Source organism: Genypterus blacodes, unplaced genomic scaffold, assembly GCF_046128005.1.
Source record: "Genypterus blacodes isolate CSIRO-AG114 ecotype Tasmania unplaced genomic scaffold, CSIRO-AGI_Gbla_v1 ptg000021l_1, whole genome shotgun sequence".
In the NCBI taxonomy this organism is placed as follows: Eukaryota; Metazoa; Chordata; class Actinopteri; order Ophidiiformes; family Ophidiidae; genus Genypterus; species Genypterus blacodes.
Window position 1 is genome coordinate 5,947,253 of NW_027466834.1, and position 6,147 is coordinate 5,953,399.

At 41.7% G+C, this 6,147-nt stretch overlaps 1 pseudogene; it reads left to right on the plus strand.

Moving 5' to 3' along the window:
• The first annotated feature begins 1,152 nt into the window (after positions 1-1,152).
• LOC142991856 (lactase/phlorizin hydrolase-like) lies at positions 1,153-5,823 on the plus strand (annotated as a pseudogene).
• The last annotated feature ends 324 nt before the right edge of the window (positions 5,824-6,147 follow it).

Consider the following 6,147-nt stretch of genomic DNA (forward strand, 5'->3'; position numbering starts at 1 on the left):
CAATATTTGAATAGAGTTGCGCATTAATATTGCGATGGGGCTTTTATTTTGAAATCATTATTCAACTGTGTTACCGTTATAGACAGTAGATACACGCAAGTAAGAATTCCGTGAAGGCTGGTTTGACTCTGAGCGGGTTGGGCCAAAGGGAAGCAACATTCGGGACTAAAATAATTGACATATTACATTCATCGATACTAAAAATCCCCAAAACCAAGTTTAAAGCGTGGCACCAGCTACATGCTGACGTCAACACAGACGCACGGATTCCATTTCTGACTCTAGACTCACTCCTGCTCCTGAAGGCACCTCAATGCAGTTTGCACTTTGCAGGAAGTAAGTTGCGTTCAATGACCACGGTGTTCTTAAAGCATTATCACTAGCTATCTTCCGCCACATTTTAATGTTTTACACCTGTACGATTAATAATGACGTCAACGCGTCGACTTTCCCGATTTTAAAAAGATAAACGGTGATAATGTAGCTAGTTTTCTTCTACAGCTTTTAATGAGTATTTCATTAGTAGACGTCATAGTTGTGCAGACGGTGTGGACAAATGATCAGACGAATAGTTTTTAAATAATTCATCCAAAATGAAAGTATGAAAAAATATGCTTTAAATATTGTATGTGACAAAAACTGTTGTTTGAACGTGTATGAGTTTGAGTTGTAATATCCTACAAAGTACATTCACCATTAGATATCAGTGTAGCAACACAAGAATACCATCGCCAGAGCCACTAAAAGACCTTTAGACGTAGAATGTGTTACTTGTTGTGGATAAAACTGCTTTTACTTATATTGATTTGAAAGTAATAAATATTGTGTAACAGAACGCAAAGGTACATTTTACATTGTAGCTTGAAGATTGAGATTTGAATTCAAATATACAATCAATCAATGAAACCTGATCAGTTTGTGTGTCAGGACAGTTAAATATGAGTTAAGGATTTGATTTGAGTCTCACTTTTGATGCTAACATTAATCACACATTGATCATATTGTAAGATGAGATTTATTTTCATTTATTGAGTTGTACATCTGATAGTATTCATTTAATATTGTAATTCACAAGATTTATTTTAGTTTGTGATATACTTATAAGGGACTAGTTATCTGTCCATGGGGAAAGTTCAGTGTACAGTGCTAAGGATGGGTGAGTGATTTAGGCAAAGGACGAGAGAGGAGAGTGGCGCGAAGGTGAGAGTGGAGGTATGTGATGGAGCACGGTTAATCGAGATTTAATAAAGGACAAAAGAAGGAGAAATAGTCCCGTGCCTTGCTTGACACTCGCCCAAAGAAGAAGACCTTCGACGATACAAATGATATCGGTCGTTACACTGGTGGCAGCGGGCTTGCGGATTGTTTAAGTTTGCCGGGACGAAGCTCCGACACGCTTTTGGGACTCGAAGACGGACGTCCATCAAGCTAGTACCTCCGTGAGTGAGCATGGTCAATGATGAAACTCTTTTGAATGAGCTGCCCTTTCAATCATCCCCATTCGCTACCGTTCAACACTGGAAGGGATTCTTCCCTCATGTTTTCATAGGAGATGGTAAAGAAGATTTTTCACAGTGGTGCCGACGTTATGAGGTGGCTGTGGAAGCTTATCCTAATTGTGATGAGGACAGTTTGGCTAAACTGTTGCCCACGCGCTTTGGTGGTGCTGCGTTCAGTTACTGGGATAGCTTGCCAGCTTCAACCAAAGGGCAAAGCTTCCTCCATGTATTTTACAGTCTAAGCTGTCTTTGTGTAGTTTTTAATAATAATAATAATAATATTAATAAAAGAAAAGAATGAATGAACTCACAAAATAATATTCAAATGAAGTTAAACATGTATTAATATTTGCTTATATAATATCAATAAATATTTTGTGATCAACAAGCCAGACATCAGGAGGAAGATACTGATTATCAGTCTTTCTTACAGTATCAAACAGCAGCAATAAAACATGGGGACTTGATGTGTTATCCATCTTAATTGTGCAACTATGCAATAGCAGGTAAACACTCTCTTGCTTTAAAGCCCTTGGCTATCAGTGTCCAAGTACATTGAAGTCATGATGAAGCACTCATTGTGGGTTCCTTCTTTGTGCAGTTTGTGTCTAATCGGCTGTCAGAAGATTGAAGTGAATGGCCGAGAAGATTTCCTGCTTCTTGCAGGCCCTTTGACGAAGCAGCTAACCAGGACCTCAGGCAGCGATGCTTTTGCCTGCACTCATCCCATACCTACAGGACCTACATATTACTTTGAGGACCTCCAGAGCAGAGTGGTAACCCACTTCAAAGTCCAACTGTCATGTGCTCAACTCCTACCTACAGGCCTCCCCAGCCTGCCACAACAGGCTGTGCTTACCTGTTACCAGACCCTGCTGAAGGAGTTGGTGGATGCGGGTCTCCAGCCTCTGGTTGTCCTTCATCGATCCACAGTTCCAGAAGCTCTAAGATCGAGGTACGGAGGCTGGGAGAGCTACCAGCTGTTAGAGATGTTTCAACAGTGTGCAGAGTTTGCCTTCCAAGAGTTTGGAGATCTGGCACACTCATGGGTGACAATGAGCCGTGTGGATGAGAGTTGGCATGGAGAGTCTGCAGGAACATTTACCTCTATGGCTCTATCATCAGCGATTTCCTGAAAAAGGTAAGAAAATTGATTAAAGGGGTGAATACGATCAAAATAACCACTCAATATGTCTTCTTAACCATGATTAAATGCCGAAGTGTTATTCTTTGAAGTCTGGGACAAGAATCAGTCATCAGTACCTCATTTATTAATGACATCCCAATTATTATATTGTGCAACATTGAAACTAATGCTGCATTTATTACTCAAATAAAAACGTGTGACAGTAAGCAGTCTCTTCTATTTGTTCTCCTTAGATCTTTCATACTATCAAGTCCGCACAGTGGATATCAAAAGTATATAACGCTTGCAAATCTCAAAATGTAGTTCCTTAAGGCTGCGAATCAAAGAACAATCAATTAAAAGAACTACAAGATACTGTGTGATAACATTGTGCACCTTGTTGCCCGTTTATAACAGATGGATTTCTTGTCAGTGGAAGTTGAATATGAAGTGCGTCCACAGGAAAGTGTGCAGAGAAGCTGAGGAGCTTACAGGTGACAAAGTCAGTGCATTTGTAACACTATATTCTTATATACATTATGATGAGTCAAACGGATGTCATGTTGTGTGTGTCTGTCAGGTGGATTCCTTTTTTATTTATTATTTTCAAATGAGTTTGATCCCCAAATGATCAATCAGGACCGATGATAAAGCTCAGATTTCATTCAATTCTACCATTATTGAAAATAATAGGACGATTGAAATCAAATATGAAGCTGCATTTATCTGAATATATGTTTGAATATTTAATTTGTATATATTGTTTAAGAGAATGTGCGGATTCAAATGTTTCAGACTAAATGAGAATCTGCTCTACTTACAGTTTTGAGCAGCACTGACTTGAGTATTGTGGGATTTGACATGATGGATGTGTTTGGCAAGATGGACATGTCTGAAAATCCAGGTAACAATTTGACTTGGTACACTGCAGTTTCATGTATACTCAGGTTGTTTCACATTTACTGAAATAGTTTTTATGTCATCTACCTATCCAACACTCACAGTATTCCAGACGACATCGGATTTAGAAGCAGTTACCAGACTGTGTGGGATACGTCTAGCGCCAAAATCCCAACAGAACAAGATCTTTTTCTCAATGAGACATTCCCTACTGGCTTCCAATGGGCCACCTCCAGTGGGTCCTTCAAGGTTGAAGGTGGGTGGTCTAATGGTTGGAAGGGAGGGACCATCTCGGACCGTTTTGGTCATGAAGACCAGGTCTATGAGAATCAGACAGCTGATTTGGCTTCTGACAGCTACCACAAGGTGGATTATGATGTCTACCTACTGCAAGGTCTTCTTGTCAACTCCTACCAGTTTTCCATCTCTTGGGCTCAAAGGAGCTCTCTACTATGACAAGCTGATTACTGCTCTAATTGAGTCTGTCATCACCCTGTACGACTGTGATCTGCCCCAAACACTCCAGGACTACAGGGGGTGGACCAACACCTCAATCATTGAAGCCTTCAAGGACTATGCAGACTTCTGCTTCTCCAGGTTTGGAGATAGGGTCAAAACATGGAAAACTTTTAGCAGCCCCTGGGTGGTGAGCCATGCTGGCGAGCATCCACCAGGAATAAAGGACTCTGTGGTTGCCTCCTATCAGGTGAGAGTGATGGTATCACTGTGTCATGCTTTTATACTATCATTTGTATTCATGAAGTTCACCATTTCCTTTTCCTTGGCAGGTCACTCACAATATTCTATGGCTATCTATAATGACAAATGGAAGAAGCAGGGAGGCAAAGTTGGCATTGCACTCAACTCTGACTGAGCTGAACCCATGGACGCTTCCAGACCTGGAGACAGAGCAGCTGCACATCGTTACATGCAGTTCATGCTGGGCTGGTTTGCAAGCCGCATATTTCTAGACAGGGATTACACCGCAACACTCAAGACCCAGATTGAAAAGATACGTGGCAGACTTTTTGGGATTAAACCACTACACCTCCCAGCTGGTCAAGGGTAGCTGCATGCCTGGTCCTCAAAAAGTGGGCGACTTCCAGGCACATGTGGATCCCTCATGGTCCTCGACTGCATCCCACTGGATCCATTCTACACCTTGGGGTCTTAGAAGGCTTCTGAACTATGTTGCTGCAGAATATTTGAGTGTCACCAAAGTGCCTCTCTACATTACTGGGAATGGAATACCTACTGACTACATTCACAATGAAAGGTTTGTGTTTGACATTGGTCTGTTGAGAAACTGTGTTCACGAGTGTATGTAAATAATGTCATATTAATTTTGTGTCTGCATTTTTAGCAGTACTCGTGGATGGAGTGGATGTGCAGCGATTCACAGTGCAATCACTCATGGATGGGTTTGAGGGAAGACAAGGCTACAGTGAAAAATTTGGTTTGCGCCATCTTAACTTTGCATCACACAACGCTGGTGAACACAACTCACAAGCCGTCCAATCGGACGCAATGCTAATGCAGATGTCGCCTGTGACAGCTACCACAGACTGGAGGAAGACCTCAATATGCTTCAGGCTCTGAGAGTGAAGTCTTTTTTCCCCAATGGCCAGCGTGTTTCACTGAACCAAAAGTTCATTAATGTGTTCAAACTCTTCAATGACTTATGTGATTTCTGCTTTGCCAACTTTGGGGACAGTCAAATTTTGGATAACCTTTAACCAGCCTCAAACAATCGCATGGTCTGGCTATGGACTCAGGCAGATCCCACCAAACGTTAAAAAGCCAGGAGATGCTCCATACAGAGTAGCACACAGCCTTATGAAAGCACATGCTAGGGCGCACCACACGTATGACAGGAAGTATTGTAAATCCCACGGTGGTCTCGTATCCATCGCCCTCAATGCTGACTGGTTTGAACCTCAAGATGTCAATGTCCCTCGTGAAGTGGTGGCTGCTGACGCTCTGCAGTTCCAGCTCGGTTGGTTTGCCCATCCCATTTTCAAAACTGGCGAATACCCGGATGCAATGAAGTGGCAAGTTGGAAACAAGAGCGAACTCCAAGGTCTCTCAGAGTCAAGACTACCAGCCTTTACTGAAGAAGAAAAGAGTAACATCAGGGGGACTGCTGACATCTTCTGTGTACATCACTACATTGACAATGTCGGACCTGAGAGTTGCTCAGATGGTGAGATGAGTCATTCAGGTTCACCCGCACACCCACCAGAAAGAATCAATGTTAAACACAGATTTGTTGACAACTTCTTTTATTTTTCAAACTAACCACAAAGAACTATCAGTACAAAAAACATTGTTTAAACTTGGGCTTCACAGAGCTAAGACAGCAAAGAACGTTTTCCTTTTTTCTAACCCAAAAAATATTGGCCACAGTGACAAAAGTCTCAACAACACAGAAATCTACTCTCACATACAAAAATAAAGAGCAGTATCAAATACACGTTAAATCAATACCGAAACAAGACAGGGACGTCAAGAGTTTTCACGGATTTCAAGTATTACCCAGGTCTATTACTTTGGACAAAGGCACCACAAGCGTCTTCCAGTTACCATGGAAGCACCAGACTGGGAATGTTGACTGGTGCAATG